This window comes from Henckelia pumila, unplaced genomic scaffold, assembly GCF_033568475.1.
Source record: "Henckelia pumila isolate YLH828 unplaced genomic scaffold, ASM3356847v2 CTG_270:::fragment_1, whole genome shotgun sequence".
In the NCBI taxonomy this organism is placed as follows: Eukaryota; Viridiplantae; Streptophyta; class Magnoliopsida; order Lamiales; family Gesneriaceae; genus Henckelia; species Henckelia pumila.
The window spans coordinates 17,713-31,557 of NW_027331788.1; positions in this window are offsets into that span (position 1 = coordinate 17,713).

Consider the following 13,845-nt stretch of genomic DNA (forward strand, 5'->3'; position numbering starts at 1 on the left):
CCATCCCAATACTGCGATGGTAACTTTTGTTGTACGCGAACTCAATCAATGGCAACTGATCTTGCCATGCTGGACCAAAATCCATAGAACATGCTCGCAACATGTCTTCAAGAGTACGAATCGTGCGCTCTGACTACCCGTCAGTCTCTGGGTGATATGCTGTACTCAAACTAAGAGTAGTACCCATAGCGCGCTGAAGACTCCCCCAGAACCTGGAAGTAAACCTGGGATCTCGATCGCTGACGATGCTCACAGGCACTCCGTGCAATCGAACAATATCCTGGATGTACAATCGTGCCATCCTATCAAAACTAAAGTCTCGGTTATAAGGAATGAAATGTGCTGACTTGGTGAGTCGGTCCACCACAACCCAGATAGCATCACAATTCCTCGAGCTTACCGGTAAATGGGTCACAAAGTCCATCATGATCAACTCCCATTTCCACTCAGGAATGGATAAACTGTGAAGCAATCCTCCAAGTTGTCAGTGTTCTGCCTTGACCTACTGATACACCAAACATATAGAAGCATACTAATACACATTTTTCTGCATTCCTTTCCACCAGAAATAACCTCAGACGCAAATTTTTCTACACCGAAAGGATTCGCATACTTTATGACTAACACTTGTCATAACAACTGTGACAACGTCGTTGTCTACAATTCTTGATTTCTTGAACCTCTCAGGTTTTCTTCTTGGAAAACATCAATACAATTATTCTGTTGATTAACAAATCGATTAGTGCAATCTCTAGTGCCAATTTATATTGACACCCATCTCATAACTTCAGATAACACCTGAAAATGAGAATATTTCTTATCCTCTCATGGATAATCATTTCTTGTTGAATCCTGACTTGCACTACTGGATGAACAAAACCGTTTCATCCCTCTTAGGCAAAGTCCTAAAAACAATACAACCTAGCAAAAACCCCTGAATCGATCTTATCGAATCATACTTATCAATGCATCCATTAGACATCCTGAAAAATCAGTGACAACAATCTCGCTGGATCTGATAACCTTAGATCTCAGCTGATGTCCTTTTTCCATGTCTATACACTTGATGTTATCCTGTTAGTATTCATTAAAATTCAAATGCTTGCTAGATCAATTTATGTCGCTGAAGTCCGAGAATTACTTCAAATCATTCCTGAGAACTGAATATCTGAGTATTATACTCATCTTATCAGTCTACCAAAAATTGAATAATTCCAATCGTTCTTTATGCAAAAGAATATTTAGCTCCTCCGTCACGGGGTTATAACATCTGTATCTACCTCAGACAAATAGTTGTAAATAGTCATTGGCACCAAACTTGCACCAATTTAACTGACCATTTCGAAACATACATGAACACCTAAGTGCCCAGCTTTCACTAACCAAGTGAATTCTCATACTGATGAATCCATGCTGTAACTTAGCAGGCTCATGACATCTGTCAATAGAATCGAGTATCTTTTCAAGGTTATCAAACTGACACCAAACTATATTTTAACGTAAATGTTGCAATGATCTCTAGACTGAGTAAATTTTCCATCATTTCCTAAAGTACAAAAGACTTCCAGAATATCAATGGAAATATACTCTCCCATGTCTATCGTTGATCACAGTTCACGTCTCCTAGTATAAGTCATCACAGTTCCCTGATAAAATTCTTCTTTGCTTGACAATCCATCGATCGAATTCCAATTCTTACAGGAAAATTTACCTAAGTAAACTCATCACTTAGAATTTTTTGTTCATCTCGTAATCAAGATCCTGATCACTAAAATACCTTTGATAGAATCAGACAATACTGGTAAAACCTCCTGGTTCTCCCCCAGTATCACGTGCGAGAACTACCCGTCCAGAATATTCACTTGTCAAGGAATCCTTTCCAAGACTATTCTTTCCACGGAAATGAAAGTCTGTACCTCTGATGAAGTCAGACGATAACTCGAATCCCTTGGAACTAATCCAGTACCTAGTATAACTCCAAAAGTCTCAAATAAATCCTGAATATTCTCCTGATAATTATACCTATTGCTATGACTATACAAACAACGAGACTGAGGTAAGTCTTCCTATAATGCCAAACTGGAACAAAAGAATCCTTCCAGAGTACACCGGCATAAGGTCGCACTTACTATACCATCTCGGAACCCGACAGTCAAGAGCACCCTGGCATAACTCATCCATGAGTCTCTGATATTATGTAATCATTCCTTTCTGGACCAAAATCATTGGTCAAGGAAAATTCTCTGTAGAGGCACAACTCAAATCCCGAGTCTGCAAGCATCTGATAATTAAATCCTGTTGATTATCAATTCAACTAATCTCCTGGATTAAATCCCGATATCACAAATCAAGATCAAAAACTTATCTACTCAGAACAATTACTTGTCAAGGAAAAATCTATTCCAAGAATGTTCTGACAACGGAACATCTTTATCTCAAATAAATGATAACTAAACCTTGATACCACACCTGGTATCTGTCCTATCCAAAGTCATACCATGTTGTGACTGTTGCCAAATTTCTAAACTGAGTAGCCTTCCCTATATATTCCCTAGAGCACCAAGGCCTCCAAACAATCTCCGAAGTATAGAAACTTCCAGAGGAATAACCGACTAAGGGTGGCGCCCCCTCATGTCTAGTACTGGTCACAATCCACAACTCTTGGTATTAGTTAATCTGTCATCCTGATGAAAATCCATCATCACTAGGTAACAACCTAAAAGGATCAAAGCAGCCAACTGTTCTAAGAAAATACGTCTAGAACAAACATTCATGCGTCTTGATGAGTCACATCATCCCTGGCAAACACTTGGCTTAATAGAATATTCTAGGTAAAACATCTAGAACTATTCATTGAAAACATGCAAAATTCCCAAGTACTCATTTAAAACAATGATCAGTCTTTTATTCAAAATAACCAAGTTAATCTTAAAGATTACAACACTTGAACCACAAATCCAGGTTCTAATACAATCTTTATTACAATCCCATGTAATACATAACTTAATCAAAAGATTACACTGAAAGATGTACAATACAACAATAACTGAGTACATCAAATACTGAAATCTTTAATACATCTGATTACAACTGAAATACTGTTTACAACCAAATACAGTATTTAAATTCATGCGGAAGTATTTCATTCCGTCTACTGATCTTGAACGTGAAGTTTCCCATCTGCTACTCATGTCAGCAGAACTTCTACCTCACAAGATCTCAAAGAATAAAATCTTGCTAATCTACCGGATCCTTCCAATATTGTTGGGTTCCTTATCTGGTAGATGAGACAAGATTTTCCCGTCAATCTCTCCAACTACTAGAGGAGAGTCTTCCAGGGTGGCTTCCTTGGTCGACTCAGAATGGATGACTACATGTCACACATTCCTTTCAACCTGGAGAAGCATCTGGCGTTGAAAACTGGATCTTCTCTACCAGCTCCATCCTATTGGGATCCACATAATACGAACTTCTGCTGCCAACCTTGGCAATGACGATCTTGGAAAAGCCTAGACATCTTGCTATTCCAATTCCTGATACTGCTATCGTTATTGAATCCAACATGTAATCCTAAAAAGGATAACCCAAAATCAATACTATGTCCCAAAGAATCTTATTGCATGCTCTGATACCATAAATGTAGTGACCCGCACCATGATCACCTACTAATCAGAACTTAAACATGCAATTAATTAATAAAATAATCTTAATCAGAGAAACTGCGGAATTAAAGTAAGTCAAATACCAGGTAAGCAAAACCTAGTGGTCAACCTCGCTATCCAGCCTTGGTCACCACCTAACCTACCTGTCTCCGGGAGAACTACCTGCATCTGCCCCATGGAATAGGGCATCAAGCCAACAGAAAATAACCGGAAGTGAGCCTAACATGCTCAGTACGAGAGTATGAGTATACGGTGTTATGTGTGCATGTATGCAAGTGAACTGGGTACCAAGACTCTCAGGTCAAGAAACAAGCTCATAGACCGGGCCCAGGGTATATAGCACGTTGCGCCGTCGCATCAGGAGGTGGCTCATATACCCAGTGGATAATGGTGACCTAATACTAGTACATGTGTCCAACCATAAGGTGACCTAACACAAGACTTACGTATCCAACCATCTACAAACTCGTAGGGTGAGCACCCTACTACAGGATACCTCTAAGGTAAACGCTCAATATGCTCATGTATGCAACATACAGTCATGACATGTTGTATATAAAGGCATATAAAACATGCAATCACATAATACATGCATACTCAATCTGGATATCTCGAATAATGCTTCCGTACCTTACTAAGGAAGATCCTAGAAGCTCCCCCTCTAGGTCCAAGCCTACCATGCAGCACTACAGCATAAATAACCATGTATTACCTAGCATGCCAAACATCACCTACTAGGCTCTAAAAGCCTTAATTAAACTATAGCATACTCCCTATTTACTATAGGGAACCAAAGCCATACATTCGTCCATCGTCAGCCCGCTGATGTCGCATGCCCCAGAGCCTGGGCATAGCCTAGCTACGACTCCTAGACGCCTCGCCAGAGCTCCGCCACCTGGCTGCTACTGCGGACACTGTCCACTATAAAATAAACTATTTCCTACTCCAACTCTTAAAGAAAGAGTCTCGAAGCCCTTAAATAGAGCGATTACCGGGAAAGGAGAGGGCAAATTGCACTTAAAAATGAGGGATTTGGACCCCTATTTATAGGCCACGATCGGAAGCTCCGATGGGTGCATGTTTGCCATGTTTTGGACGGCCGAGATCGAAAGCTCCGATCTCCTGCATCTGGCCACGTGTTTCAATCTCCTTGACACCTGTTTCTGGTTGAGATCGGAAGCTCCGTTCTCGGATCGGAAGCTCCGTTCTTGGATCGGACTCCGTTCTTGGATCGGAAGCTCCTATCTCGGATCGGAAGCTCCGATCTGCCCGGTAGCTCCGAACTGTTTCTCATGCTTCCGAACTGGTTTTGGTCCTTCGGGACCCCCGGGACCTACCCCACCATTTTCGGACGTTTCGGATCTGATTTTTCACTTATTTTAACCAAATAAGGACTCCTTAAACATGTTTTGACACTTTTAAAATTATATGTCATTTTCTCACATGTTAAAAATCACTTAATCTATTAAAATGGAACCGGGCTACTATAGCGTGTTTGTTCACCAAAGAGTTCTTTGAGATGCAAATGAATGTCAGCAGCATGCTTTGCACTCTCAAAACGTCGCTGAAGCTCATTATTCATAGAAGCCTGCATATAACACTTGGCTTTCAAGTCATGGTCACACCAATCCTTGTAAGTCTGTAGCTCTTCAGAGCTACAATCAGTCGGAGCCTTATCAGGGGGCGACTCATTAAGTGTATATGCAATCCTCTCCGAGTTCAAGACTATTTTCAGATTTCTTAGTCAATCGAGGTAATTTGGACCGGTCAGTAAATGTTTGTCGAGTATTGTAGATAGCGGATTGCGAATTGATGACATTGTCAAAAACTTTGTAGTGAAAAATAATAACAGATAAATGTCAATGACTATTTTAAAATATTTAATAAGATATAAAGTATGGACTTTAACTTTATAAATTTTTACTCCCACTGTTTTTACATTATCACTACCCTCTAGTGAAAACGGAAAACTCCTTTCCTCAGTAGGTACATAAGGTCCATTTAGCCAATCATGATCCCGAATAAAATCAGCCAATCACAATTCCTAAATGGTAGTTTTCAATTGCATCTCCATGCAACCCTTATGTAAACTTTAGTCTCACGCTTGATTAGGACCCAATAATATGACGTCGTTCATCTTTACGTGTCAAGCCTTACCCATCGATATCGAACCTTAATGGACGGTCGCCATGAGTTCCCCCAATAATATGAGCCGAAGTCACGGGAGTTCCACGTAGTTCACATCACCATGTCAATGGATGTCACAGCTTTCCGGCATCCAAACCCCCCCAATAATATGAGCCGAGCATTGAATACGGGTAGCGTTCGTCATGCATTCATTGTCGATGAAAGACATGAAAATTATAAACAAATTTATAATTCCTCTTTTCGGGCTTGATATAAATTTTGAATCTAATTCAAAATGAGGGTTTTTAATTTTGAAATGGTCTCATCGTTAATTAATTTTAAAGATCGCCATGTTTGATCGTATGTTTGCCGGATTCATGCAAGTTTGTTATTATAAAATAATAACGTACATACTCATTAACAAGAATGATCAATCGCCCCAAAACTATTCGGCCCGTGTGAGCCAAACACGGGCCTAGCTCCAATCTTAGGTAATGCATGGGATGCAAATGCAACAATTACATAAGCTTTCAATATTTACATGTCTTGGTTCTTCATAATTCATCATGGCCCACCATCTTCCAATCTTGAACTTCCACTATCAAATATTTTACATTAAAATATCCATGAAAAATAGGGATACATTTCATGGGGTGGGAACGGGCCATAAATCAAGCCCACTTTATAATTTGATAATTATTACAACCATTCAACACAAAATATCCTAGCATACACCTAGCAAATTGGTCTTGGCCTTTTGATCATCCTTCATGCATAATATCACATATCATACACCATCAATTAATTATCTCAATAATCAATTGATCAAATATTATATATCTTGGTCCAATCACTAACCACCACAATTATAAAATAAATTAACAAAATAAACAAACACCTTTGTTTACTTTCAAATTAATTTATTTATAATTGAATTTCTTGTAAATCACAATTTATTATAAATAATCAAAGTCACACTTTAACTATTTATTTTATGAGAAAAATCACATATTATAAAGTTTAAATTTTTCATAAAAATCAACTATAATATATTTAACAATTTAGGGGCTATGACACATGATATTCCAAAACACCTTTTGAAAAACTCAAGTAGTCATAGTCGTTATCAAAACTCCGTCGCCGGATTTCGGCAAAATTTTTTTTTTTTTTATTAAAATATGGGGCAGCCCACGGCTGCCCTTAGGACCCCTTCGGGCAGCCGAAATCAAAAGAAAATTTTTATAAAAATAGCCCCAAAATTGATAGATCTTGATTTTCTCATGCGGTTAGAAATTGACCTCAATATAATATCCATCAAATACTACACAAAAGAGTAACCTAGGCTCTGATACCACTGAAGGGGATCGGTTAACTCATGCCCGGAAACGCAGCGGAAATATTAAAATTTTTAACAAAAGAGATCCGAGAACTTGTGTAGCATTCAAAATCACAAACAACCATAGGGTGTTTAGAATTTTACCTATCAATCTCAAGGATTGATTTATGGCTCCAACCAAGTTGATAAACAACTAGGCTCTTGAAATGGTAGACACTATCTACAAGCTTCCAAGAGCACACCTTGCTCAAAATGGATTCAACACTTCAAGCCTTCGAATTAGGTCCACGACTAGACAATCTAGATCCGCTCTAAATATGCACTAGAATATTTAGAGAATTTTGCATTGAAATTTCCTTTTATTCTTCCACAAAAATGAAACAAAACATGGAGAAAACTTTTTGGAGGTGTTCGGCCACTTCCTTGTAATTGGAATGGAATATATGAATGTGTGTATGATATAATAATGGAGAAGGATTAAATAGATACAATTAAAATCATGCATAGAAAAGTGCAAGACTTGCATGGAAAATTGCATCCAATCTTCCAACCCTTCAAATTCCATCACACACATATATATAACATGAATATATATATATATATATATATATATATATATATATATATATATATATATACATATAATATATATACATGTATTTGAACTTATTTAATTTAATTAAACATTAAACTTAATCCCAATTAAGTTTAAATAATTAATTAAATCTAACTTGAACTCATTCAAGTCCACTAGTATATAATTATTCAACACTATATTAATTTGAGCTCTACTAGACTCAATAGTGTTTAATTAATTCAACACTTGAATTAATTTAATTATTTGTACATTACAAAATATACTAGTGTAAAATTAATTCAACACTTGAATTAATTAATTAAGTTCAAAATAATAGTTTAGAAAATCAACATTTTCATAAACTAATTATTTTAAGTCAACTTTTAATCTTGGAACACATTCACAAATTAAAAGTTACTTATTCCATTCATTCTCCAATTTAGAAGTCAAACTTCTAATTTATTTTACTTATAAACTCCTTTATAAGTTGTTCAACACATTGAACTTATTTTAATCTCAACGGGATCTAGAAAGCTAGTACTTGTGTGACCTTCAATGGTTCATTGATACAACTAGCAGTGGGTTCATATCTCCATGTGATTCGGGATCAACAAGTCCCTTATATGAGCATACCCTATATAGATCCATTCTTATTGATCAACTCCTTGATAATAAGAACGTCAGAAAACTCAAGTCTGATAGTACCCAACCAGTCATGTGAAATGACTAGCAGCATCGCTTACATGACTCTTAGGTATCAAATGATAGTGCCTGCAAGAACCAATCAATTATGGTTAGCGTATAGTACGGTCCCTTCAACTCATATATCCCGATCGATTCGACAACCATTGGTTTATCGAGAGTTGTCATTGAATCGATAACTATGTGTCATGTCGTAGTTGCATCGAAGGTGTAATTCAAGAAACCCCTTTCTTAATTACCACCTACTCTGATCAGAGATTTCAAGCTACACATGCATGAGATCACATAGGATATCCATACCCGTAGGTAAGCGGTGAATCCCCGACTACAATGCATTGACTCCTATATGTTTCGTCACAACACCCAACATTGCCACCTGATGACCCCAGATGAGTCGGTAAACAAGTCAAAGTGAAGCACTAGCATATAGAGTCTCCATGTTATCCCGGGTCATAAGGACTAGTGGTGTACAACCATAAACTAGGACTTCTCCACTCGATAAGTGAGAACCACTTGGAAAGTCTTTTAGGGAGGGTTGTTCAGTGCACTCTACAAGGAGCACCTATTTTCATTCTTGAACATCTCTATGTCCCCTACCAATGAAACATGGTACTCACATCGCAAATACTAGTCTCAAGCTCGAGCGGCATTTATCCTTCTTTATGGCGGCTGAATCGACTAGGAACAGTTTAGAATATACAGTATTCCAAATATGAGTTTCATGATAGTCATCACATGACCATCTCATATTCTTTCTACTATTTGTATATGCAAGGGCTTTATCTATGCAGCTAGCATGGGTATAAAGATAAAGATGTGCCAAATTAAATAATGTAAAATATTATTAAAATAAAGATTGTCGTACAAAAGTTCTCTCAAGGACCATCGGCCAACACAATTGGCTCGACGGGAACCTACTCTAACATCTTTCACCTTCAACCGGTGATAACCGGAATGAAGATCAATCTTCGAAAATACAGAGGCTCCTCGCAGCTGATCAAAGAGATCCTTAATTCTAGGAAGCGGGTACTTGTTCTTCACCGTCACTCCATTCAGCCCTCGATAATCAATGCACAACCTTAGGCTTCATCCTTATTTTTCACAAAGAGGACTGGTGTGCCCCACGGAGAGAAACTAGGGCGTATGAATCTCTTATCAAGAAACTCTTGAATCTGCTCTTTCAGTTCTTTCATTTCTGTGGGAGCTAGTCTGTACGGTGCCTTAGAGATTGGAACAGTACCCGGTATCAAGTCGATAGAGAACTCGACTTCTCTATCAGGTGGGATACCTGTGACTTCATCCGGAAACACATCATCAAAATCCCTGACCACGTCCACATCTGAAATATCCGGATGTGCTGGCAACTCTGACAAAGATACACTGGCCAAGAATGCCTCACATCCATCATGCACCAACTGCTTAGCTTGCATGAGATATATAAGCTGGGTCCTCTACGAACTCCTAGTAGCCTCAAACCAGAATGGTTCCTCTCCCTCCGGTCGGACCATCACTGATTGCTGCTGAAAATCAATCACCGCAGAATTCTTTGTCATCCAGTCCATCCCAAGTATCAAGTCAAACTCAGGCATGGGAAACACTATCAGATCGGCACTCACTAATTGCCCTTTGAGTACAAGTTCAAGATTCTTCACCATATTCCTCGTGGACAGTTCTTCCCCTGATGGGACGGTCACTGTGAATCCACCAAACAACTCTTCACACTCAATACCCCGCTTGCGGGTAAAAGCCTCCGAAATAAAAGAATGTGTAGCCCCTGAGTCTAACAAGGCTCTAGTGGCCACACCGGCTACTAATATTCCACCTACATTAAATGTGATTACAACCACGAAAAGATTGGGAACATACAAGGCTAGTTCTACTTAGGTTCATTCTAATTCATCAAATTCTCAAATTCAGAATTAATCATGCTAACACGCCACAACTAACACAAAGCATGCTACTTAATAATTTCACATTCCCAAAAAAAAAGCTCACAATCGAAAATTGCATCTACAAGTCAATTAATTCACCTTTAATCAAAAGTTCTAAATATTACATGTGATGAGCATGGTATCAGGATAAGCCTCCTCGGCCTGCATCACAAAGACTCTCCCCTGAGTTGGCGTCCGTTGCTGTGGACAATCCGGAGTTATGTGCCCTGGCTTCTTGCACCAAAAATAGACTCATGCGCCTGCCAAACACTTCCCATGATGGGCACGATTGCAATTTGGGCAACGAGGCTTCTCCCCAGCCTTGGGAGGAGCGGGTCTCTGGGCCTGGTGTCCCTGAGGTCTCTGAGCATGATGCCCTTGGGGCCTATGGTCCAAATGCCCCAGAGGTCTAAACGGCCCCTGCTGTCTCTATGGCCCAGTAAATGGCCTCTTGCCCTGCTGCTGCTGGTGACCCTGATGAGTGAAGGACCTCTTGCTATGAACCTCAGCACTGATGTCCTTCAAGGACTGCTTGGACCGTAATGCCTTCCTGATAGCGGCTGCATAGTCCACGGGCTCAGCCATCATCACATCCCTACGAATAGTAGGCCTTAAACAAGCAACAAAATTCTGCAACTTCTCCGCCTCATCATTCGCTATCAATGGCACGAAGTGGCAGCCCCTCTCGAATTTGCGCACAAACTCGGATATAGACAGATCTCTCTGCTAGAGACTGATGAACTCATTTTCAACTGCGCTCTCACCTCAGCGGTATAGTACTTCTCATATAAGAGAGTCTTGAATGCTCACCAAACCCTCGTAGGTCATGTCATCACCAACCGCCACACGGTCATGAATCTCAGGGTTAAGGCCCTGAAGGAACAGATTATACTTCATCTCAGAGCTGTCAGCAATCTCGGGGCAATAGGACAACAGATCAAAGAACTTCTGCTGATACTCGTCAATAGACATGGCTCCCTGTCGCAGACTCAGTAGCTCTCCCGCCTTCTACTGACGGAGTGCAGGAGGAAAATACAGCTTCTGAAAAGTTGTGCGAAACTCGGCCCAGGTGGCCACTCCTCTCACCGTAACAAAGGGTGCAGAAGTAAACCTCTACCACCTACGGGCTCGCCCATCCAGAAGATAACCCAGTGTCTCCATCTTCTGCTCCTCAGTACAGTGGAAAGTCTGGAAAGTCGTCTCCATGCGGTCTAACCAGTTCTCTGCATCCTTTGGAGACTCACCTCCAACCAAGGGTTTAGGACCCATCTGCAGGAATCGACGCACACTGAAACGATCCTCATCACGACGACGATGATGGCATTCTCGACAACGCTCCCGGTCGGCATCGCCCCAACGTCCACCAATACTGCCGTGACTACTCTGATCATCACGATCCGCCATCTACCAAAATTACCTCACGGTTATCTTATGCAGAATCTAAATTCCCAGGAATACTATGCAAGTTCTGATACCATAAATGTAGTGACCCTTACCGAGATCACCTACTAAACAGAACTTAGGCATGCAATTAACTTAATAAAACAGTAATCAGAATTAAACTGCAGAAACCATAAACAAAAATACAATCCCAAGGAAAGGAATCTGTAAATACCCAAATAGTTATACAACCAAATCGAATGCTGTATCAACCCAATACAAAGAATAAACCTAGAAGAAGCTCCAGCTGGCCAACCACTGACTAGCCCCTCTTGGATCCACCCGCCTCGTCCAATCGCAAACCTGCCCCATGGAATAGGGTGTCCATAAACACAGAGTACGAGACGTGAGCATAAAATGCTCAGCACGAGAGTATGAGTATACATGCATGCAAGTGTACCGTCTACTGACTGGAGGTCAAGAATCAGATAACAAAGACAGACCGGGCCCTGGTATGTAGCACGTTGTGCCGTCGCTTTAAGAGGTGGCTCACATACCAAAATACCAGTGGATACGCGGGACCCAAATCGATGGAAGTCCATCCACTAACAGGATAGGGTAAACCCTACTAACAGACATCTCAAAGGAGATCGCAGCAAGATGCAAATGTATGCAGCATAAAATCATGGCATATAAATCATGCAGTCACATAATACATGCATACTCAGTCAGGATATCTCGAACAGTACTTTCGTACCTAAAATACTAGGCGCGCTCTACCAGCTCTAGGTCTACGCCTATAATCCGCACTACACTGCCAAATGATACTAATATCATTAAAGTGCTCTAAAAGCCTTAACTAAGCTATTGCATACTCCTAAATGTTTTTAGGAAGCAAAAGCTATACATTCGTCCGTCGTTAGCCCTTTGCTGTTGATTGCCTCAAAACTAGGCCACAGCTTCGCTACGACGCCTGGATCGCTATGCCACTTTCGGATTCCCAATGGAACGCCTAGAATTCCATAGATCTGAGTTAGAAGGCTAAGGAATCGAGAGATAAGAGGTGAATGGTGTGCTCAAAAGTGAACCTCGGCTCCCCTATTTATAGACCACGAACGGAACGTCCGTTCCTTATCGTTGCGTCCGTTCTGCCTGACGAACGTTGCGTCCGTTCACCATCGTTGCTTCCGATGGTGCCAATGTCACATCAAGTACGTAAGCAATGATGCATTTCTGATGGCACGAACGTTGCATCCGTTCCTAGAACGTTGCTTCCGTTCTGCCTGACCCTCCGGACCATTTCTGATCATTCTGGGTCTAATCCCGGGCTCCGCTAATCCATTAGAAGTCCCCTTAATCATGTTTATTGGATTAAATAGCAGTTAATCACTAAAACTGGGTTCGGGCTACTAAACCCTCAAACCACAAGGCGGCGTCATCCTTGATTAGGAACGTCATACAACGAACCCAGTCTCCATCTCCCAACTCCATGTAGCGAAAAATCGCCTCAAGCGAGCGAATCCAGCCCTCTGCTACCATCGGATTCTTAGTACCCGAGAAATCCTTAGGATCCATCTTCCTGAACTGCTCATAGACCGCGCTAGGTCTAGACCTCGGGGCCTCGGAATGCTGCTCTAAGATACGATCCAGGCCGGCTAGCACCTGAGCCCCAACATCAACTGGTGGAGGGGGCGGAGGAGGTGGCGGCGACGGGGGAGGCGATGGAGGTGCATGGGGATCACGTCGAGTTGCCATCTGTGCGCAAGTTCAAATTCCAAAATTTAAATTTCATGCCTTAAGAAAAGATTTTTATCTAAACTAAAACATGTTTCAAATAATTTAGGAAATTAATGCTACTAATCCGAACAAAAATCAATAAATGAAACATAAATCTTATAGACTTCGAGGTGAGATCCCTTGAGTTTCGGCAACCGGCAGTAGGCACAGCCCAAACCAAGACCGTGCTCTGATACCAACTGAAATGTCTCGATAGATACCACTAATATAATTATTTAATTTAATAAAGAAAATACGGGATTTTTCAAAAATTTTGCCATGACCAAACAATTACAAAGCCAACCTGTCACAGACAGCAATTCATCAAAAGAAATAGACGCCTGATAAATTTAA